The following is a 23,703-nucleotide window of genomic DNA, read 5'->3' on the forward strand; positions in this document are numbered from 1 at the left end:
TCAGGCTAACTGGCCTATAATTACCAGGATCCTCCTTCCCACCCTTTTTGTGGATGGGAGTCACGTGCCAGCTTCCAGTCATCTGGAACCTCACCAGTGAGACAGGACTGATGGAGAGCAGCTTTGCAAGCTCAATTGCCAGCTCCCTCATCACCCTGGGATGGATCCCATCTGGGCCCATAGATGTATGAACATCCAAGTGTCTCAGCAGTTCTCTGACTGCCTCCTCCTGGACAACAGGGGGACCATTCTGCTCCCTGACACCATCTACCAACCCAGGAGGACAGTTGTCCTGAGGACAAACTGTCTTCCCACTGAAGACTGTGTCAAGAAAGGTGTTAAACACTTCTGTCTTCTCCTCACCTGCAGTTACTAAATTCCCTCCCTCATCCAATAAGGAACAAAGGCTGGTCTTACCCTTCTTTTTAATATAAATATATTTGTAAAAACATCTTTTATTGTTCTTTATAAAAGTTGTCAAATTAAGTTCAAACTGATCTTTGTCTGCTGTAATTTTTTTTTCTACATGCCTCAGCAACCCCCTTAAATACTCCTGAGAGACCTGCTCCTTCTTCCAAAGCTGATACATGCTCTTTTTATTCCTAAGTTCCTTCAAAACCTCGTTGGCCATCCAGGCTGGACATTTGCCTCATCGACTCATCTTTCAGCACACAGGGACAGTCTGTTCCTGTGCCCTCAAGATACCTGCTTTGAAGCATGCCCACCTTTCCTGAACTCGTTTGTTTTTAAGGGCTGCTTCCCAAGGAACTCTCTGAATAGATCTCCTAAATAGACCAAAGTCTGCCCTCTGGAATTCCAATGTAGAAGTCTTATTGATGTTTCTCCTGATTTCACCAAATACTGAGAGCTCAATAATTTCATGATCACTGTGCCCCAAGAGGCCTTCAACCACCACATCTCCCACCAGCCCATCTCTTTTTGCAAACAACAGGTCTAACATAGTCCCCCCCCTGGTGGGCTCACTCACCAGCTGTGGCAAGAAGTTGTCCTCCACACACTCCAAGAACTTCCTAGTCTGCTCTTTTCTGCTGTATTAAGTTCCCAGCAGATGTCTGGTGGGTTAAAGTCACCAACAAGAACAAGGGCTGGTGATCCTGAAACATTCTCCAGCTGCTTATAGAATAAGTTGTCCACCTCATCTTCCTGTTTGGGTGGACAATAACGGACTCCCAGTAGGATGTCAGCCTTGTTGGCCTTCCCCTTAATTCTTACCCGTAGGCATTCAACTTCATCATCATTAGTTTCAATATCCATGGCATCAAAAGCCTCCTTAATATAAAGGGCCACCCCTCTGCCTCTTCTCCTTTCCCTGTCTCTTCTGAAGAACCTGTAGCCAAGCAGTGCAGTGCTCCAGCTATGTGAGTCATCCCACCACGTTTCTGTGATGGCTGCTAGATCACAGCTTTGCTGTTGCACCATGGCCTCCAGCTTTTCTTATTTGCTACTCATACTGCGTGCATTAGTATAAAACCAAGTGGGTTTTTAATCAGTAGTTAATAATAGGTTTTATTTCATTGAATTGATAACCTATTATGGCAGCTAAAAATAACCACAAGGTCTTTGTGAGATCTTACCCGTATCTTTTTTCTAGGTAAGCATGTATAAATTTAATTTTAACTGTTAATATATGTAAATGCAGCTTCTTCGTTGTTGGGAAAGATGGGACAGGAAGGGCTTATGGATATGATTGTCTAGTAAGAAATACTGGAGATATAAAATCTGTGAATGAAATAGAAATGAAGGCCAGCTTTGAGATGTAGGCATGGCAGGCAGGAAGACAGTGATTAGCTGAAGATAGGTTGAAGGACAGAAAACAAAAGGACCCAAGAATGCAGTCTGTCTCCACCCTGCCAAGGCATCAAGAAAAAAGTAGATTAAAAAGTAGTCTTTAGAGTTTAGAATGTAGGATGATACAGTAATTCAGTAGTTCTCATAGGTTGCACGAAAAGTTTTGTATCTTGTGCCAGTTGATCACTGTAAATTAGAATATTCAACACAAAGGGAGATCAAATGTGTTGTAACAAGGTCCTTACAGCTTATCTGTATGGATTAACCTCCTCACAGTGTCTTTGGGGATATTCTGATGAGCTCTGTAGATACATTATTTTGGAAGCAGAATAGGGTGCCCAAGAAGTTAGAGGAATTTGTCTTAGAGGTGTTTTGTTTGTATTATATTTATGTATTACTTCCATTCCTATTTGTTTTTCTTGGATTCTGCTCACTTTGTACTTAATTTCAGTCAGATATTTTTCCTTCTCTTTTCATACAACATCTCTGCAGCATGCTTAGATACTGATTAATGGGTACCCTGACTCAGAACACCTGGCTACAGTGAATTTTTCATTTAAGAGAGGATAAGGCAGAAAAATTTAGGGCATGGGGCTCTCATATTTTACTCTGGTGATCACATTTAAACAGTAATTTCATACATGCAGACTCCACTGTGTAGGGGAAAACTGCATGTGCATCTGATAATATATACGTGCAGTTGCTGTTAGGTTTTTTCGCTTGGGTCTCTCTAGTACCCCAGAGGTTTTAGTTGATATGTCACTTTGTTTTGTCTTTACTCTCCATGCTCCAGAATCCATAGGTATTTTCCTCTTACTGTGAAAGAAACTGATGATGCTGTATATATTTTTCTCTGGCTCTGCCTGTGGTTAATTATTTTGACATGGAAGTAACCAGCTTCTTGGTGTGGAAATGCTTTCGCTCTCTATTTCTCTTCCTCAGTGCATGTATGTATGTGTCTTGTATTGCAGAGCATTTATTCATAGTCTGTGTTTTGGTTGTTCCCTTCTTCTTTGGTTTGTACTTATGGAGAAAAGAATGGTTGAAAGATGAAGATTAAGAATTAAGATGAACACAAATAAGGGGGGATTATGTTAGTGACTGGTGTAAGGCTTGTGTAGTCAGTGGTGAGAGCCAGAAGCATGCAGGGCAGCCTGTGACATGTAGACACCTTCATTAAGGTGGAGTAAATTCGTCCTGCAGGTATTTGGGTCATTGATTTTTTCTGGCAGTGTAGGAAAAAACCTTTGAATGACTGAGCACTAAACTTTTGGATGGGCCAGTTTTCTCATTCACTCTAATGCCTGGTCTAAGACACATGTAAAAGTGGGTGCAAACAGCATTCCAGAAACCAGATAACTGTCCTAGGGATGAAAGCGTGCACAGATGTCAGTCTTGTCACCAAACTCTCAGGTGCCATTGAATATATAAGCAGTTCTTCCATTTTGTGGTTCACATCTCACATGACCAAATTGTCTTGGTGGAGATCATTGTGTCCAGTTTACCTGTTAATAAAAGGGATCTGTGTTTAGGGCTTTTCAGAAGAATCTCTTTGGTTCTGTCCACTTCGTGTTTCTGTGTTAGCTAGTCTCTAGAACATGCCTGAAGTGATAGGCTGTTCTGTAGTCCCAGCTACCTCATAGATGATTTTCTCAATAAACTTCCACTTAACTATAGAAGCATGGATTCTTCTCAGACTAACTGCTGTTACCCAATAGGTGAAAGAATATACTTGATAAATCTGTTCAGCATGAAAACTCACATCCTGGTGTTTGAGTGAACTTCTGCTGAACAGAAAAGGAGAATATTGATTGAGTGGTGGACAACATGTATGGTATACTGTAGTTAAGTGTATGCAACTTACCAGATTGTGTGTAATTATGGTACTGAATATATAGAAAAACCACAAATAAACACAAACAAAAAGCCAAAATGAAACATATGCTGTTACAGAAACCACAGTAGCCTTCAGGAGCTGAATATATATTTCTTTGTAAATAATATTGCCAAAAGAGGTTTCGTCTCTTTTCATGTCTGTACTTGAATAAAAATTGAATTCATGCAAGGTGGCAGAACAGCAACAAAATACGTGGCCTTTCTGAAGGTAAGATATTGGAAGAAAAACAAAAAGTTTGTAAGAAATTCTACCCCTGAGAGAAAGAGATTGAAGAGATCCAACGCGAACTTTGTTTGCCTTGCATGGCTGTTCTGCTCTCCTGTTATCTGAGCCCAAGGTGACAAGTTGTTGACACAAAAGGCTCTGCAGGAATGTTAAATGGTTATCATTATTTAATACTTGCTCTCTATTAAGTGACAGCCTCTACTTTGCATCTTCAGAATGCTTTTCAAGCATGCACCAGTTTTCAGGGCTGGAGGCTGTTCTTTTTTACAGGTGGGCCCTGAGGTCTTACTTTAATCCTGCAGTGAAGCTGAGCTGGAGAGCAGTTATAAACAGAGTTTCTACTTTTGCTGGTCCCTACTTGCTCTTTGTGGTACAAAGCACAAAGAAGCAGACTCGGGTGGGTTGGCTCACTCTGGGACTTGTGGCTGGAGGGGTCAACTCCCCCTTTTACCTGTGATTACTAAAGCTGTTCATTTAAGTTCTTTGTTGGTATACAAACTATACAAATGGTTGCTGAAGTTCCCACGGGGCAGTCCTGCAGCTTTTCTGCTGGTTAGGAGAAACTTAAACTGTCTTCATTTTAGGGGTGGCAGGGCTAAGTTATATTTCATTTTTGGTACCCCCCCTGAATTAAATACTGTTCCCCTTTTCCGGTATCTTACTGTGAGCTTTTCAGTTCTCACCAAGCACTGAAAACACTACCAAGCTTGCTGAAAACCTGAATTAGAATTTTAAAAAAACTAACTGTCAATAATGGTGAAGTCTGGGTTTGATTTTACTTTAGGGAGCTATAACTTTAGGAAATCTACAAGTTGTGTATTTCAGTCTCTACTGGGGAGCCCTACTGTTTTAGTCTTGGTTTTAATTATTGTATACTCTTTCCTCTTTGGTCTGGTCCCTTCTGCGGGTTTTGTGACATATTCTGGACAGTTTTGCTTGCTTTGTTTTGCAGCTAACTTTTAAATTGCTGTAATCTTTTCAGTGCTACCTGATTATTTCAGCTTAGAATATCTCTACCCCACAATTGACATGCTTTGTAACCAATATACATTTGTACTTAAAAACTAAATTGAATCAATGAAAGACAAGGACAAGATCTGATCATACAGCTGTGGAAAAAGCAGCAACACCTCAAACTTCACCATGTTGGACCTCTAATTTAATTTGTTTGTTTAGTTATTGTTTTTGTCATCAGATGGTCTTTCCTTTTTTGTCTTGCCAGCATTGCAGTACAATAGTTATGCTTTAAATATACTAAAGAGAAATTGAAGTTTTTGCAACACCTGTGAAATTGTCTCTTAGACCTCTTTTAACACTGCTGCTGCCCCTTTATGTTGGGAGCAAATGATAGCTCAGTAGAAATCAGAAGGTGAATTTAAGATAGTTAAGGTACATTAAAGTCTTTATACTCATAAATTCAGAATTTTTCACTTGCTTTTAATGAATTTTTTCATAAAAAAGGCTTGCATTTTTTACAAATAGACATTTAGTGTGATAAAGTTGAATACATTCAGCACACAGTGAAAAATATCTTTATTAAGAAAGAAGTTGGGCTGCAAGAAAATATCCATAATACTAGGAAAATATCAAATTATGTGACAGTAGTTGCACATTTTTGAAGCATGACAAAAGAACGTATACTTTGAAGCATTTCCCTACCTCCTTGTTGTTTTCCCCCCTGGAACTGGGAGGAAATGGGTACTACACATCCACCCATTCACAAATACCCTGGCAGGAGGCCAGTTTCCCTCTCTCTCTTCATCCATGAGCCAAACTCTGGTCTCTTTTTCCCTTCTCCCTTCTTACTCCTCTTTGCAGTTGCTGCCTGCCAGATTTGTACCTATTTCAGAAACAAATGAGCTCTATGAGGCCTTCCCACAGGTTTTCTAGTAATGCTCATTATCCACACAGATCCTAAAACATGCGTTTATGCTGGACTCTGCCTTGTTGGAGATTTTTTATTTTAGTTTCTACTTCATTTCCTGATTCTCCGTCAACTTTCTCTCTATTCTTTTCTGTTGTTTCAAAGCATCTGTATTGGCACAGGCTGCTGCCAGCAAGTAGTGGGAGGAAAGGAGTTTGAAAGCCCTTGCACACATCCATATGCCAGATCTTTGCCAATACCTCTTCCTCAGCTGGTTTGGCAGCAAAAGTAGTACCTGATAAGGTGGCAGTGCCTACTGCAACCACTCCAGATGCTGTGGCTGGAGCAGTGTAGCAGGATTTAAATGCTCAGTCCCCCATGCCAGCGCCTGGGGGGTTTCAGTCTGAAGCTGACAGATGGAAAACAGTGTGTACTGAATTGTCCCCATGGTGATTCTCAGGCACTTTGGGAATGTGGGTTTTGCATCATGTCCAAAGTCTGATTTTTATCCACCTCCCAGCCCCCCCCTTATTTTTCTTGTTTCCATGATGGGGTTAACACCATATGAAGAGGCTCGAGGATATTAAATAGAGAACACTGGCTTATAAAGCTCTTCCCTGCAGATGCCTCTTTTATTTGACAGGCTGGAAACTCCCTGGCCTGCTTTAGCCCTCAGTCTGCTAAAGAGCTGGTAAGGTATGTTTGTCTACGGGAGAGCAAATGTGTCCCTATATGTCAAAGAGTGCCTAGTACAGCTGAAAACCACTCAAGGTGCTGGCTCTGAGCACTGCTGCCTTGGGAGCAGAATTGGAGCATTACTTTAGCATCCTGCTGGCCACAGCTGGGCTTGTGCCCACATGCCTTGGGCTGGGGGGGTAGCATGGAGCCTGCAGGTCCATCGCAGTCAGAGGTGTGTCTGCTGCTGGTGCTTGTGCCTAGCAGCATCCCAACAGCTTAGGGGCTGTTGCTGAGTGTGGTGGGCAACATGCAGGCTAGCCTAGCTCTGGGCTCACTGCCTGAATTAACAGGCCAGGACAGTAGCTGCAGTACCAGGGTTTATCCTGTCATGGTTTGTATTACCACAGCTCTGTTCTTGTTGGGATCTTGTGAACCAGACTGGGCAAATACAGTTCATGTACAGCAAATACTCATGGCTTTGTGCATGTAGGGGAGCAGCTCCAGGCTTTTCATCCCACTCCACTGTTCCTGCTGTATTAGCAATGGCAGGGGGCTGTGATGGGGGATGAGGAGGAAGACTGTTACCACAGCAGAGGAGGGAGGCCGTGGCCTCTTTCTATGGCTGCAGGAAGGAGTCCCTGTGGTAGCTTAGCTGTACGTGGCATTTTGGGGCTGAAGGAGCATACCAGATCATTGTATGGCTTGTGTATGGGAAGCTGCTCCCAGTCCTCAGCACAGCTTTGCTATTGTCTGATGTCTGAACATGCTGGTCAGATCTCCTGCATGCAGGCAAAGCCACAGTGGGCTGCTCCATGCATGTCCCAAATGTCCCTAGTCCTGGTAGACTTGTGCTTTCCTTAAAGAGCGGAATATTCATTGCAGCCCTTAACAAGACTGCTTTGGGTTGGTTAAATTCCTTCTTCTGCCTCTTCCAGCCTCCCAAAAAATCATTACAATCCAAGTCTGCTGTGTGGTTTGGTGGATTTATGTAAGTGAGGCTAGTAAACTAGGTTTTCAGTCTTACTGAACAGCATATTGGTGCAGATCTGGTGCTGTGCACGTCCCCTTAACTTGTCTCTGGTTTCAGCAGGTCCTTATTTCTTCACAGTCCTCTGTGAGCACCAGCTCAGTGTCAGAGAAGAAGGAGTTTCCCTCTGTTCAAGGCACACAGCTTTGAGCCGGGGGTTTCTGTCTGCTGAGCTCACGTGCACAGGAGAAACGCCATCTGCCCATGAGCCAAGTGCTTCAGTTAAGAATGAACTTAATTGGGGATTACTTACAGAGAGTTTGCTGCACCCCTGACCTCTGCCCTGTTATGTGCAGCTTGGGACAGGAGGGAATGTGAGTCTCTTGTTTTCTCTCTAAGTCTGTGTCTGAAAAGGAAACTCTTCCCTGAACTATTTTTTCAGAAAGCAAATTCTATGCCAAACCCGTAATCAGATACAAATAGGACTGAATGCCAGAAGCAAAAGCAGCCAAAGGGAGCTTTTCATCTTGAAAACAGCTTTCCCACCTGGCCAAGAGTTCCCTGCATGTGCCTGACACGATGGGACAGCCCTCCCTGAGTTTGCCCATGAGGGCCTGCTTGGTGCTCAAATGTTGTCTTCTCCATTTAATCATGGTTGTTGCTACCTCACTTTGACCATCCCAAAATCTTTCAGGTGAGAAGGAGGAAAGGCATGTACCTCTTGTCCTGAGGATTTACATGCTGCCTGAAATGCAACTTGCAGCCTGGTTGCTTTAGGAAGTAGCTCCTTAGATTTCTGCCAGAACAGGCCAGGGGCCAGCCAGCCTTTTGTGTGAAGGAGAAGGTGGTAGATACTCGCCCTTTTGAAACAGCTTATGTTAGTTCCAGCCATACCTCATCATAGGGTCATTCACTGTCTCCCAGTAAAAGTTTGGTGGTGGTGTTTGCCTCTGTTGTTGGTTTTCCTCAGGTTCTACCCATGATGTACATATGGGTCCTATGAAAAATAGCTTTCCACCAGCTACCTGCTTTAGCCATTTGAGAGTGTTCAGCAAGTTCTAGAGATCCACTTTGGTAAACTGAAGAAAATGCCAAGTGTACTTGTTGCAGCTTTACAGCCCTGATGGTGTTTGTGCATGAGAAAGGGACAAGACCCTCTTAACATGCTCTTCATCTGCATTGAAGGGCAGCTTGTGCCACCATTATTGTAAACATCAGTGAAGGGTTGCCATCTCATTTTGACTAATGAGAGTATGTCATCAAGAGGAATCTAGGAGCACAGGCTTTGTTGATCTGACTTGTTCACATTCTTCTATCAAGAAGGCTGCTGAACTCAGGCGTGATTGAGAGTCTCTCAAGGATGACCCTGGGCTTGGACATCAACTGAGAGGTCATTTTTTGCAAAGAAATGTCACCCTAAGTTAAACACTTGGAAAAGACAAACCATGGTGATATCTCACGGAGCTAAAATAGAGACATGGATTTCTTCATTGAATGCATTTTAAGTATTTCACTCTTAAAAGTGCATTCATAAAATGCCTACATGAATTGTTCTCTTCAGCTCATTTTAGGTTTTTATTGCTGCAGTATGGGTAGAAGAAATGGAACTAACTGCAGCCTGCTCAAGTAAGCAGAGGAGCAGAAATTATACTCTTTGAGAAAGATGGGATAATTCTTTTCCTGTATTTCTAGGATTCTTCTCTGTGTTTGTGTGTCAGAGGATGTGTGATTTCCTTTGCTCCAAACTCTTCTATGCAGGTTGGACATTTGTGGCAAGAGGGTTTAATGGATTTGGAAGGAAAGCTGTGATTTGTTGGCTGGTGCCTGAAATAGAGCTTAGATTAAGTCTGGCACCTTGAACCAGCAGCCCTACAAAACCATGTGTTCGTTGGGTAGGCATAACTTTTTTCAGCTACTAGCTGAATGTGCTAGGGAACAAAAAACTGCAACAGAGGACTTACTGGAATGTTGTAAAAAACTGCAGAAGTGGTCTGGTTTAACTTGAAGATTGGAGAATGGCATAATAAAAATAAATTGTTTCTCCGCGTTTTGTATTAGGAAAGCCTCAGGCCATAAAGATCTTGAAAGAAATGGATTTTTGTTTTTCTTTCACCCTTCTGAATGGATCAGAGTTCCTTGAAGAAAATCATATTGTACATTAACTACAAGAGCAGCAGGGTTTGGAGTCCTATTTTTAGTGTCAGTAAGTCAACCAGTTTGGTATGCTGGGAAATTCCCAACTCCTGGTACCTAAAGGTTAGTATTATCAACTCTCCAAGAACTGGTTTAGAACATATGTTAGTTGCATTTGGTCAACTTGTGCTATCTGTTGTAATAGTAAATGTATTGGTTGTATTATTGTAGCCCCTAAAAGAGCTGGCAATGACTGTAATTTTCTCTAGTTCATGGTGAAACTTAGCTTTTTTATTTCCGTTTTATACCTAAATTCTGCCTTTCCACTAAAATTCTTGGGAAGGATCTTTCTACCTCATATCTTTTAGTAAGCAATCTTTGAAGCTGTCATCTGGGTATATAAGGAGAATTTAGAAGAATTCTCAACTCTTAATAGATAGGACAAAAATTACTCTGTGTACAGGATGCATCTACTTAGTCAAATAAAAAAAATCATTTAAAAATGAAGAGCAGTTCTGGTATCGACCAAAATCTCTGCAATAAACTTTAAAGATAATCACTGTTAAAATGCATAGATCTTAAGGCTAATAGATACCATTTGTAGCACAGATGTTTTGTCCTGCCCTCACCTAGTATCTAGGTGTTCAAAATAATAACTTGGTATATGTGATCATGCAAAACATATACCGAGTGTAAGATCCTGTCTGTACGTACATACCTATTCATGTATGGGTTTTTTTGAACTTTTTATTTGCTCACATATGAGGAAACCTGAGGGTTTTTAATTTTCCAGCTTCTCTCTGCGACCATATCAGCTGGAAATGTATCTGTGGTTTTTGTTTGGTTTTTGAGGGTTTTTTCTCCCTTAAATGAAAGGTGAAATTCTTAGTCACTGATGTGACTGAAAATACTGGAGCTTTAAAAAAAACCAAAACACTGAAAAGAAAAATAAGACATGATAAAATCATAGGAGCTGGGTGTGCTGACTCCGCTAAAATTAATGATAAAACAGTTCAGGCTTAGTGGGACTTAATTTTACGCTCAGAACGGAAATAACTGAAAAATATGTTTTGCATCACTGCAGGGTTGAAGTTAGAGTTGCTGAGGTGTTCTGACCTTCATGTCCATATTTGATAAGACTTGATTCCTCCTAATAAAAATGTTATCTATTCCTCTTCTCTTTATATGATAGTTGGAATAACTTCAGCATTTTGCAGCTTGTGAGCCCTCACTGTACACAGCCAGGTGCAGTGTGTCCCTCTTTACAAACTTTCTGAAGGATATTTAGATTTTTGGTTGTTTCTTTTTTGCCTGAGAGCTGATTTAGGATATGGATAGTTGATAATTCAGTTTTGAAGATTATGTGAAAGCTCTGGGCTTACTGGGGGTCTGTGCTTTATGAGTGATGCAGAGATGCCATCCCTGTTGCTTGCTGTGATCACTCTCGTGATGACAGTAGTGATGAACACGGTGAAAGTGCCCTTAACTTATAACAAGCTCAATGTGCAAGTGACAGTATTTTGATTAAAATTCTTTACCTGGCATAAAGCAGTTCTAAGCTGCGTATCTCTCTTGAAGGTGCATTCCCAGCTCATCAGTGAGCATCCCCAGGAATCACATGGGTATGAGAAGGGGAGAGCAGGAGAGGAGCTTCCTAGCACTGGCTGCCTTCCATTGCCTCTTTTTTCTGTGTCCCGTTGTCTTTTTTCTCCCTTCACCTTCTGTACTTGTTTCTGGGATATAGAGTACTTTGTGTGCTCGTAAGGCATTTGAATTGCCGTGTGTATTTTGTCCAGAAGAAATTATCTTAGTGCTTTATCTGGTGATTTGTTGGCTATGCAGCTTTCTCACTCTTTTGTATGGCTTTCTGATGTTTACCAGTTTAACAAGTCAGTTAAAAAACGATGGAGGTGCAATAATGTTTTCATTGCTAAGGGTAAAACTTGTTGCCCTTTGTGGAGCCAAATGCACCAAAGCAGGCTACCAAAGCAGCACTGCTTTTCCAGTTTAACAGGTTAAGCTGATGTAACTGGTTAGCCACCGAGTTTATTATAGTTTCATATCTCAATACGGGCTGGTAGCAAGTGTTTTGGCTTTTCTTTCTCGGCCTGTGCAGTGATAGTGATAGTCATCAGGGCTCTCAGCCCTGCAGATAATCTCTTTGGGTTATCATTTACTTGCAAACAGTCATGTGGAGTATTTGTGAAAAGGCTTTTGAAGTGGCATTGCAGGCGGATGCTGCCCGGAGCTGCAGAGCAGGCAGTGTTTACACAAGGGCAGAGGATTTCTCTGCCTGGTGTGGTTCTCCTCAAGTGCTGGTATTCTGCGGCTACACTGTTTGCCTTGCTAATGAAGTGAACTGTTTGTTTGAAATATGTGGTAGAAGGTATTTACATAGAGACTAAAGTAAACTTTAGGGCTGTTCACATAAGCCGTACATATCTGGTTTGTGAAATGAAGGAAAACAATTTGGCTGCAGCTTACCTCTGGGAAGGGCAGTTAAGAGCTGTTTAAACCATGAACTGGGCTGCAGCGGATGTTGCTGCAGCCTCTTACAGGCTTCAGTGATGACTGCTGCTCATGTAGGCATTCCTCAGGATGCTGCCTCGATGGAGATTTCAAAATTGCTTTCGTTATTTAAAAGGGGGATTTATTCATTAGCTGAGAAAACTTGGGTACATTTATATTTGATTAAAACCATCCCAATTAGACAATGGACTGTTGAGAGCCAACATATGCTATTGCCTTTATAACGTCATTAGTAACCCAGAGTCCCCACTTTGAAATAAGATCGTGCCCGAGTGCACAGACATCTGTTTCTGCCTAGCCAGATGGAGGTCAGCAACATAACTTAAACTGCTAATCCTTATTGTGGAGAGGGGAACAGGAATCTGAGGAAGGTAGGAACAAATGATCTCGGATCCCGCTCCTGGCAAGGCATGAGGTATTGATGGCAATACAATGCCTGGAACATGCTCTGCAGAGCTCTGGTAGTAAGTTTCTGCCTAACCGCAAGCAGAAGTCCAGAGAGCAAAGGAAGGCTGGGTGAAGTGAAACTCTCTGTGGTTAAGGCATTTCAGTTCATCTCGGAGAACCTCACTGCTGCTCCTGGCTCTGCCATGGTTGTGCCTAATGGGAGCATTAATTGGCTGCAGCACAGCGTTTCTAAACAATGACTGGCAAAACAGACCTTGATGGTGAGGAGTGCTTTTCACCCCCTGTCATAGCACAGAACAATTAAAACCGAGCATGCAAGAGATTTTTAGCCCTGTCCAATAGAGACCATATGTTTCCATCCGTCATTTATATTTTTTGGCAGGGAAGAAAACACCAAGTTGGTTGGGACTACAATGCCACATCCTCTGGCATTGTTTCTCTGCTCATTCTCCTTGGGAGCAAGGGGAGTCACAACACTTCAGACTCCTTGGGTTCAGCATAGAGATTAAAACAAACAAAAAGTCTTTATGCTCCCGGAGTGCAGTAAATATGCTAGAATTTCAATAGGATGCAAAGAAGCAACAATAGTAGCATTAAGAGCTGGAAAATCCTTTGATGTTATTGACCAGAAAAGGACTGTTGTGGTCTCTGTCATGAACATTTAAACTTTTGACCTCCAACCTTTGTGTCAAATGGCTTTTCCATATGGAGGGTTAGTATACCTCTATCACTGCCACTGCATTTAGTAGAGCATCAAACACTTCACTGGTGTGAAACTGATGCTTAATGCATTGGAAAAGGTCCAAGATTGCCAGAGGGTGGGACTGAAGAAAACTTTTCTTTCCTTCTTCTGCTGAAGTGTAAACGAAGTCCCCTGTTTTCTTATAGCTTGGTTGCATCTGGACTCCACACAGAAATGTGGAAGAGAGGATTGTCTTGGTGGACAGGAGACAGACATCTTAAGTTACTTTTAATTCCACCTCTTTTATGCATTGCAAACATGGAGCTGAAAGATGGGCTTTTACAGGCTGGGGATATCTTCGTGATTATATCAGAAGCTGAAATCCTGCAGTGCTTGGTCATGGGCAGACATTGGTGATATGCTGGCTGAGTGTCAGAGAAAGGAGGTTGCCTTGGGGATCTTGGCAGGAGTGCCCAGAGTATGAGGGACTGTATTGGCGTGTCCGGTGTCCTTTCCAAACAATAACCAAAAGCAGATGCCATGGGGTTGATGTAAGAACTTCACAGGTGACTCTCTCCTTTGCTCCTCTGTCAGTTTCACAAAATTTTCACTTGAGGAATTCCTTCGTCCTATGGTTTCAGCCCTTTCAGATCTTTACTACGCTTTTTTCTGTGACTTTCCCCTTGAGGCCATTCAAACCTCCTGTGTCCATAGCCTCCCGAGCCACTTGGCTGTGTGCCAGGGAATGGCCGTGCCTCGTTTGGCCATCTTTCCTCTGTTCAGGCTCCTTTTGTCTCCTTGTATCACCCCTGGCTTCTCCTCTAGGTAGAGAGGAATGCAAAGCAGCCTCCCCTTCAGTGCCCCCTTACCTGTTTGGGTGGCCAGAAGAACAGTTCTTTGCCTCTTCTCTCATAATTGTGGGTTTGTGTTCAACATAATTCTACATTTTCTCCTGTCTTGTCCCTCAGTCACCAAGCTGAAGACTGTGGCTGTGCACAGGCAGATTTTTTTCCTGGTCTGCCTAGATTGGAAGCTGGAAAAAGCTATACTGTTATACTCAGTATACCTGGGTATACTATACCATTTCCTATGGTAGTTCCAGGAAGCTCAGTCAGAGACTGGGGCCCTGTTGCAGTAGGTACTGTAGACAGGGGATGTAAAGATAGAAACTGTCCTGATGGCTTTGCTTTTGTGTTGTTGCTACGCAGAAAAATCTTTGCTAATGCCATAGGCTGCTTTGTTTAGTACTGCATTTTTATGCTTCTGCCTGTTCAGGTCTCTCTTCTTCCATTTTTTGATGTTCTCTCATTAGTGGGAGTATTTTTCCTCACTGGTGAAGCTGGACCTACCACGAGTCATGGCAATGCTGCTGGTGGCAGTAGGACACAGTGCAGGCAGAAGACCTCAGGAGATGGTGCAGCTGGTTCTGCAGCCAGGTGCCCTCTGCAGCTGTGTGCCCCTGCTCTGCACCTCTGATGTGGGGACACACTACTGACTCGGGGCTATCTTCATCGGTGTAAGGACCATAAGTATTAATTAAGCTGAGGTTGTCCATTTTTGATTTGTGCATTTAAATAAGTGTGCTCAGATATATGTGCCCTTCTTCTTGTTTTTCAGCAGCAGTGCCAGCTTTAAGTGGTTGATGTGAAGGGTTGGCCACTTTGGGTAAGCAGCACTTTGTTTCCAAAGCAAGAGAAGTGTATGTCAGATCCTGCCACTACATCTGCAGAGAACACGAGAGAGGATGAAAGTGTTGATGAGACTTTAAGAGGAACTTCCATACTTTCCCATAGAGAGAATGTCCTTTGGTGAGGAAGAGGAATTGGAGAATCCTAAATCTGAACAGAAGTCCTAAAAATAATAATAAAAGTGTAGTTTTATCTAAAGATGTTACTGTCATCCTGTGTTTGAGTAGTGGGAAACAGAGAAGTTGTAAAGAAAAAATGAACGTAATAAAAGATCATTAACAAAAGCCAAGAGAGATTAGTAAAAGAACAAGCAGTTTCAGGCAATTGAGCCACTATTTTTAGAAGAAATAATGGGGAGTTAATAAAATTCTGTCATTTTAGCTCTTTATTGGGCCTTTTCACTGAAGAGGTTTAGAGTGTCTCAGAAAGGGTGTCTCTCTGTTAACAGTGACCAGGCTGTGGCTCAAGGAAGAGACAAAATTTAACTATGGCCCTTTATGTTAGAAATATTTTCCTCGAATTTTGGCTTGTAAAAGTAACTAAGATTGATTGGGATATCGACAATATGACATCTCAAAAATAGTCTGAGTGAGCACTCTGAATAAATGTCAATAGGGCAAATTCAGGGAACTCACTGTGCTTTCCATCTTCAGTAATGATCTGAAACAAAAAGTAAGATAATAATGAAATACAGAGGAAGAACTCTTTAAGAAGGTGAGGGAAGGTGAGAGAACAGAGATGAAGAAAACAGCTTAAATCAAATATTTAGGAATGTCAAGAAGTAATAACTAAGAGTTGGTTTACATTGACTTTATTTGACTTGAGCAGTGCCTGCTTCACCAGCAGTCCCCTAGAAATGGTAGGTAAGGTCACTGCCACATAATGAATGAAACTCATAGTTTCTCTCATAGTGGAAAAATGAAAGATAATGTTTTTGAGACTAAATACATATTTTTTGGAAAAGGAAATTTTCAGAAATGAGTTATTTCTATTATAAGTTTCTAAGGCTTCCTCCTCCTAAACAGCATCAGCCTACATGAAAACCTGATGCCCAAGACTGCAGGGATGATAACCCAAGCTGTAAGAAACACAGAAAGCAGAAACAAGTCACCGTGATTAATTTAGAATATGGACAGAGAGATTAAAGGTTGCAATAAATATGTATTATTAAGTAGCCTGACAACACATGTAATAACTGTCTGCTTATCTGCAAGAGCTTGAAGATTGTAAACACCTCAGAAGGAGAGTGATTTCTAAGGATGATACAGAGAGAAGCTAAATAATTATGAATATATGGATGAAATTTTAAAAAGTCAGGTTGAACACTAGGGAAAAGAAATCTCTCAGAGTGTTCATCTGATTGTGCATCCCATCGTTTTAATGTATAAAAATAGACAGAATTGTTCTAATTATACATTTTACTCTCTAATTCTTATCATGCCATAAAATGCTCATCAAAGCTGCTAAGTATTATCTATTTCCAAGTATTTCACACTGTGGTCCAGGCCTTCAGCTGCTGAAAATCTATTCAGCTACAGTGATTTTCCCTGTGCTATACTGATACCCAGCTGTTTGAGGTTTGGCCTTTTAAATAGCTTTTGAACTTGATTCTGCTACACAGAAAAGCACACAAGTCTCCAAACCATGTTCAAACAAATAATGTTTGCAGACTGACTCACTGCTGCTTATAAATGTCTAAGAATGTCACCAAAGCTTGTTGAATTACCTAGCTTGTCTTCATTTGTTCCCACATCAAATCAGCAGCAATACATGGGTATTTCGAGTCCCCTCCTCTGCCAGTTTATAGATTTTTGTTGCATTTCCTTAGCCACATTTACCTCTGCATCTTACAGATATTTGTTATTGCTAAGTTTATGTGTCCTTCATATCTGATATCCTTCATAGCTGATACCAGGACATTCAGATGCATTCTTTAAACTGTGTTGAGCATTAGAGAATAACCAAGCTAATCTGTGGCAGCACCTCCTTCCTGCTGTTCACGAAGTCCACATTAAACTTCTGCTTAGAAATTCTTTGGAATTGAAAGTCTTGGTGTGAGATTTCTTCTTTAGTTCTCACCAGTGTAGATCAGGATTTATTTTGTTTGTAATCTTGTAATTTCCTGAATTTCCACATTGTAGCTCACCTTCAACCACTGGAATTTGCAGTGTGCTACAGAAACGGACATGAAAATTTAGATAGGTACAAATTATTTTGGTGTATATTGTGGTTATGGATCTGGTTACTTGCTGCTTGCAGAGGAGGATATACTGAGGATGTGATCCTTCATACATGTGTAATACAAGGTGGGAAGCATTCCATAGCAGCTGGTTAAAACCACTTGTCTGTGATTCTTGAGAGTTAAAGATGGTTGCTCATTTTGATTTTCAGAATTTTTAGGGATGGATTTTGACGCGGGGAAGGCTGCACTGACACATGGTGGCATGAGAAGCTAGGAGCAGGAACAGCAAGACTGCAACTGTGTTGCAAAGCAGAAGCTGAATTATTTTATTACTGCACATTCTTTGGAGGTAGAAGAGGGAGGGATCTCTTTTGTCAGCTTCCTGGCAGAGGGCAATTTGTCATTTTCTTGCGGAAACCACATTATTAAGTTTTTAAAGAAATGCTGCATGTGATCCAGAGGTTATGAAAAAGATGAGCTGAGCTGTACCGAGAACCAGCTGTGTTAGATGAAGCAATTATACCTCTAAGTAATAGGGTACTGGGGCTTATCATCCTCTTATCCTGAGAACATGGGCCAATGTACAGGTGCTGGGTATATGCAGTTGTGCTCTCCTTCATGCTAGTTTTTTAAGTTTACTTGTAACATGAAGCACCTAGTGTTCCCTGGGTGGAAGGCAGGATATTACTGATGCATTTCCACCAATCTGCTGTTTGTTCTTGGGCAAACTGGGCTGATGGGCTGACTTGGCTCTCGTTCTCTTAAAAGTGTATCCCAAGAGGGTTGTGGAGCAGCACTGCTTTTCCCACCCTACTCACCAGGCAAGTTCATGGCTGCTTGATCAGGGCAGCACAAGGAGTTCTTTCTTCACCTACCAGTTCATCTATCACAGTGAAAACAGTCATTTGCAAGTCACTAGGCTGTGATGAATCATAAATTATGTTCTGAAAGAATTGGAGGCTTTTCTGTTCAAGATGTTTTGTACATGCAATATATTTATTACTCTGAGCGTCTGTCTCTTACTACATGTTGGGGTTTTTTATGGTTGGTGTTTTTTTGGGTGGTTTTTTTTTTTTTTTTTTTTTTTTCCCTTTCTTTCTTTATGTCTGGCTGGACAAATGGCAGTGAGCACTGGAGTCTGTTGAATGGACTTGAGAAAGTTTAGTTAGTATTCCAGAAGGCAGTCCTGCTCCTTAGACGGCAGAGTTGCATTGACTTGAAATAATAATAATAAAGTGTTCAAACTGAAATCAATCCAGCAGTTATTTAGCCAATACCTGCAGCAAATCTGGCATATTAAAACATCTCTCAGTGCCAGCTGATGAAACCAGTTCCAGCAACTTTTATTCCAACACAAGGATAACCGCTTCTCCCTCAAGTGTTTGGTGTAACGGTTGTTGCGGAACTGCTAACAATAAAACATGTTCCCACAAGGTGTTTAGATTTACAAACTGAAAGTATTAAAATAGATGACAGGAATCTAAGATGCTCCAAAGTCTTAGGTTCTGTTTTTGCAAAGATAGAAATTAATTTTCAGCCATAACAAGAGCTGGAGCTCTGCTCTGGTTTGTGAGGCTTGGCCTGGAACTCCTGTGGTTTCGTTTTAGGATCAGTACATTGGCTCTGTGAGCACTAGCAGAGGATAGAAAGGGGAAGTTTGATCATCATTAATATACACAGACACAGACACATGGAAGGGAAATGAGCCAATGGAAAATTGTCTGTTCTCTAAATGTGTTACATCTACTGTATGTTACCACAATTAACATTTAGTGCTACTGAAATGGAGAGGACTTGCCCCTTAAAAATTCTTTCTCTCAATTTCCTTCTGCCTGTTTCTTGGCTTTTTACACTTACTTGACTTTTTTTCCAGCTTCGCCATGGCTTTCCCTTTTCCTATTTATAATCTCCTTCTCTGTGGAGTCAGATGGTGAGTTAGCTGCATCCATGTCAATGCAGCTGTTGCCACGTTGGAAGTGTGTGTGTGCACGCAGACACAGAAAAGCATCCTGAGATAACTGTCTGTAGCATGGCAGCAGATCAGCCTGCAAACAAGCAGTGCTTCAGATGGCAACCAGCCATGCTTTAAGCAGCAGCCCCAGTCACCATAGGGAAACTCTTCAAAGTGCACAGTTAAGTGCATACATTCACGTGTAGCTGTGGCTCAGTCATTTTTTCTTCCTGATTAAAGCTTCTGTATAAGCAGATGTAGAAAACATAAATCACCCCTTATTGAAAGAGAGCTAAAAAAAACCCTCAGAGACAACATGTGCTCTTACTGAGCTCTAATGCAAGCTGTAATTAAACAGAAATCCAAAATAAGATCTTTGCTTGGCAACTAAGAACCTAATTCTTGCCATAAAACCTGGCAATACCATTAAGTTCAGATCAGTTGAAGCAAATGTATGTGAAGAAACATTGGTGCCCTTAGGGACTCTGCAAAGCTGAATATTAGAAAATTCTCATCCGGTGATCAGCTTGTGAACCAAAGGAAGTGTAGAAATTTGCTGGCAAACTCTTCAAAACTGTTCTGCATATTGAAAAGACATTAACAGGGAGGCTATATTTTGCATCATAGTGTATCTGTTACATCTGGTGTGAAAGCTTGGTACTGTTGTTCAGCATCAAAACTGTAATGGATTTAAGCAGGAAGGAGATTTCACCTCAGCTGAGATTGTATCTGAGAGAAGTTTGCATGTGGCTCAGCTCTGCCATGTAATTTGGTGAACTGATTGTCCTAAGGACAAATGTGCTGAAGCATAATGAGGGCTTCCTGTGTTGGATTGGGGATCTCTGTTTTCTTGGCCCTAACCTCGTGACACAGGTGCAGACATCGGGGCCATGCTGGGTGAGTTCAAGCCAGTGCAGGCATCTTCTGCGGGACAGATGTTTTCTTGATGTGCTGAAAAATGCAGCCTATCATTTCAGCAGCTGTCTCCCTCAAGTCTTTGGCAGGAATCACAAGGTGTTTGAGCAAGTCAGCTAGCTGAGGGCAGAGTGATTTACTAGTATCACCATTACAGCCGACCTTTCCAAATGTAGTAATCCCCTAAGTGAAGCTTATTTGAGAAACTACAGAATGTATAGAAAAGTTATAACGAACTTCAACGAGCTTCATAGCTACCTAACCCTTCTGCTGTCATCTCAGGGTTTTGCACAGCACCTTTGAGCCAGCTGGCATCATCCCTCTTTCCAACAAGTCTTGCTGTGAATTGCATCTCGTCAGACTTCAATTCACATTTGCTGTTCAGCATCAAGGATCATACATACCTGTCCTTTCTCCCAGTTTCTTTCTCTTGATGCTGCAGCAGAGACTTAGGTGTCGACTTTCAGAGAACAAGAGTAGGTCTTTTTTTCCTGTATGAGGATGATTGTAATTGGAGAGAAATGATCCTATTCACTTCTTCAAGAAGGTAAGAATGATTCTTAAAGGTGAAATAAGAAGGCAGATTTTACACAACAGAAAGTCAGCATAAATTGATGTATTTTCCAGAAGATCTCACAGTGATAAATCAGTGAGTTTGTAGCATTACAGGCAGTTGTGTCTCTCACTTTGTTTTAAGGAGACCCCTTAAAGGAGATTCCTCAAAGCTAGGTGTGCAGGATGCAGGAGACCATCTGAAGAAAGCTTAGAGTAGTACACAGCAGAGAATTCAGAATGCAGCAACAGCTACCAAACTCAGCAGTGAGTGAGCAATGTCTTCAAATATATTTCCGTTGCTTTGGCATGGCCTTACAAGTTTTTGAAGCAGTGGATTTTATGAACAGAGTCAGGAACTTCTAGTGAGTTGAAGCTGAGGGATGCAAATATACAGCCAGCAGCATCAGTCCCTGTACTGTACACTTACATCAGTCTCTGCAAGGATGTCATTGGCTCAAGAATTCACAGTTTCATTTGAATGTCTGTGAGAAAACTGCCTGGCATACTCTGTAAGTTTGTATCTTATCCAGAGTTTTTAAAAAGGTAATTTCCGTAGCAGAATATGAAGTTAGATTTTGTCAATTTGTTTTTATGAGAGGAGTTTCTCCTTGCTGAAGGTTGTTTTCTTCCTCACAGTTTAAATGAATTAATGAAAACACAGTCAGAGCAGCTATCCTGTCTTTGACACTGAGATTTCCCCGTTTTTATAGGTAGGTAAAACATCTCACACAAACAGCTGTGGGTCGGATAGGTTCAGATTCAATTCTAGCCTGACTAGTCTCACTCAGTTTTTTACTTACCTATAGTATCAATAATTGTGGCTGAATGTGCCATTAATATTGTGATGGTGCCTTTAGTGAAATAGTTACTAGGTGGGATATGAAAAGTCAATGTGAAACTGGCTACAGCCTCAATTACTGATTTGTAAACATACTATCTATTTCCATATAAATACACGTCAACTGATTATATTTTATGCCATTTCAAGTGAAATCCAAGTGAAGCCCTGGATGATGGGTGCTTTGGCAGCTCTCTGATCTCAGAGTCTTTCCATATAAATATTGAGTGTTTTTCAAAGTGAGTGGTCTTGGGCCCCCAAGCACATAGAATTTACTAGCTACTATTCTGCTGAGGGCTGACCCAACACGGCAAGATTTGATTTCCATCTGTAAAATTGACTTCACCAGTTCTGTAGTTCTGTACATTATTCTCCCTGTCTCCCATTTAGCATGTTAGTCTGCTGACAGTAGAGTACACAGCACTTAGCAGCTGGTTTGTGGAACCATCAGTCAGGAAATTGTATGATAAATAGGAGGTAGCCAGGTTTAGTGGCACTTTATTCTGCTTCAGCAGTTTTAGCCTGACTTTGGAAAAGTCATCATGTGGTTTTTCTTAAGGGTTGCAACAAGAGATGGCTACACTTGAGTTATGATGTTCAACAGCTGTATTGCTCATGTGCAAATAATAAACTGTGAGATGGGTAATTATGTTGGGGTTTGATACGCAGCTCTGCTCTGGACGGCTCAGGCCTGACAGAGACAGCTCCGTGTGCCATGATGGAGTACGGCTGTTTCCCAGATGGAAACTACAAATAAGATGCAACCAAGATATACAAAGGAGCTTAATGTGAGAGTACTCAAAAAGATGTTCCTGGAGATTTATAGCCCATGCATAAATAAAACTTGTTGATGATCTCCACTGCATATGCCTCACAGAGAAAAATACCTTTTTTTGGGTGGTTTAATACTGAGTTTCCGTTTCTCAGTGGAAAGTAAATTAGACATTGAGGAGGGTCAAAAGATGTTTCACTACATAATTACTAGGATTGCTTTTAATGGATAGACACTCAGGCTGGGTGAGAGTGGGACAGTGAGGAGGCTTGGTATCCTGAGTGGAATTTCATGTTTTGTCCAGGTGAACCGTATCTTGTCTGACATGAATATGAGTAGCAAAATCTCTATGGTCTTACCAGTGATCTCCAGACCCACTCTTTGAAGGAGACGCATAGGGCAGAGAAGGATTTGCCTGTGCGTTTACAAGGGTGTGAGTGACTTCCTTTTTTGCTGAAAAAATGGTGACATACTTTGTATTGTGAAATACTAGACATCTTCTTTGAAACCTACTCCCTTTTGCTTATGCTGCTGTACTCAAATACCAGTTTAGCAGGGAAGAAGGCAGGCGGGGAGATGTGCTAAAACACACTTCCCATGTCCCTTTTCCCTTTGCCTTTGTGTCTGCTGGGGAGTGGGTTTCAGGAGTTTGCAGCAAGCATCCTCGATTCAGACAATGACAAGTGTGTTCCCAATCGTCTGTGAGCCATTTTTTTGCCTCTACTGAAGACCGTGAGTGCTTGGCATGGGGAGTGAATCTCATAACAGATGGCACACCAAGGTCCAGTTGGTGCAGCAAAACCAGAATAAAAAATATCGTGAGTTTTAGGTCCCAGCTTACATCATAAGCCACGATTATTTTTCATTTATGGTGCTTAAGTCAGTAAATGGCTGAAGCGTGCTGTGGTTAATCACATGCTGATGCCTTTCACAAAATCAAGCCGTGTAACTGGACAGTCTCTGTCGGATGTTACCAGGCTTTCTTGAGGTACTGGGAATATTTCCTTAGAAATTATTTCCCCTTCATCCCCTGTGTGTATTCCCTCATGGCAGTGGGGTATGTTCCTCTCATTCTTCTCTCAATTCAAAACACAATAATAAAGCAACTCAACTTCTTGAAATATGATGAGGAAAAACCCTTTTATTTTTTTAACCATCTCTAGTTGGAACCAGGGAAGGGCTTTCACAAATATCATAGTCAAAGAGGAGGTTTACATTTTGCTGAGTAGGAAAGGTGGGAAATATAAAAGAAAAGATACCTTCAAGAGTTGGTGGGCAAACCTGAAGTAGAATTAATTTTACTGTCAGTACACGATTGAAGTTTTCTTTTTTTCTGGAAGCATTTTATTAAACCCATGACGTGACCTAATGTCTGTACTTCCCAGCCTTTGGTGACAGATAAACACATGACATCATCCAGAGAGGCAATTGGGTAATGATTGTGCAGGATCAGTTTGTTTCGTACCGCTGGAGGTGCTTGCTGGAATTGTGAGTGTTTGGGAGGCAGTGGTGAGCAGCACTGTAACGTTTTGAGGCACACAGATGACAGCGGTGTGCTGGTGAGGAGACCTGTGGTGTGTGTGAACTGTGCCCCTCAAAGCTAGGAGGCA

The 23,703-nt window shown here is 41.6% G+C and overlaps 1 protein-coding gene across 2 annotated transcripts in view; it reads left to right on the forward strand.

The window, feature by feature from the left end:
• The window catches only part of GLI3 (GLI family zinc finger 3), a 189,262-nt gene that overhangs the window by 73,799 nt on the left and 91,760 nt on the right, over window positions 1-23,703 (forward strand). The window lies entirely within an intron of this gene.

This window comes from Sylvia atricapilla, chromosome 1 (genome assembly GCF_009819655.1).
Source record: "Sylvia atricapilla isolate bSylAtr1 chromosome 1, bSylAtr1.pri, whole genome shotgun sequence".
In the NCBI taxonomy this organism is placed as follows: domain Eukaryota; kingdom Metazoa; phylum Chordata; class Aves; order Passeriformes; family Sylviidae; genus Sylvia; species Sylvia atricapilla.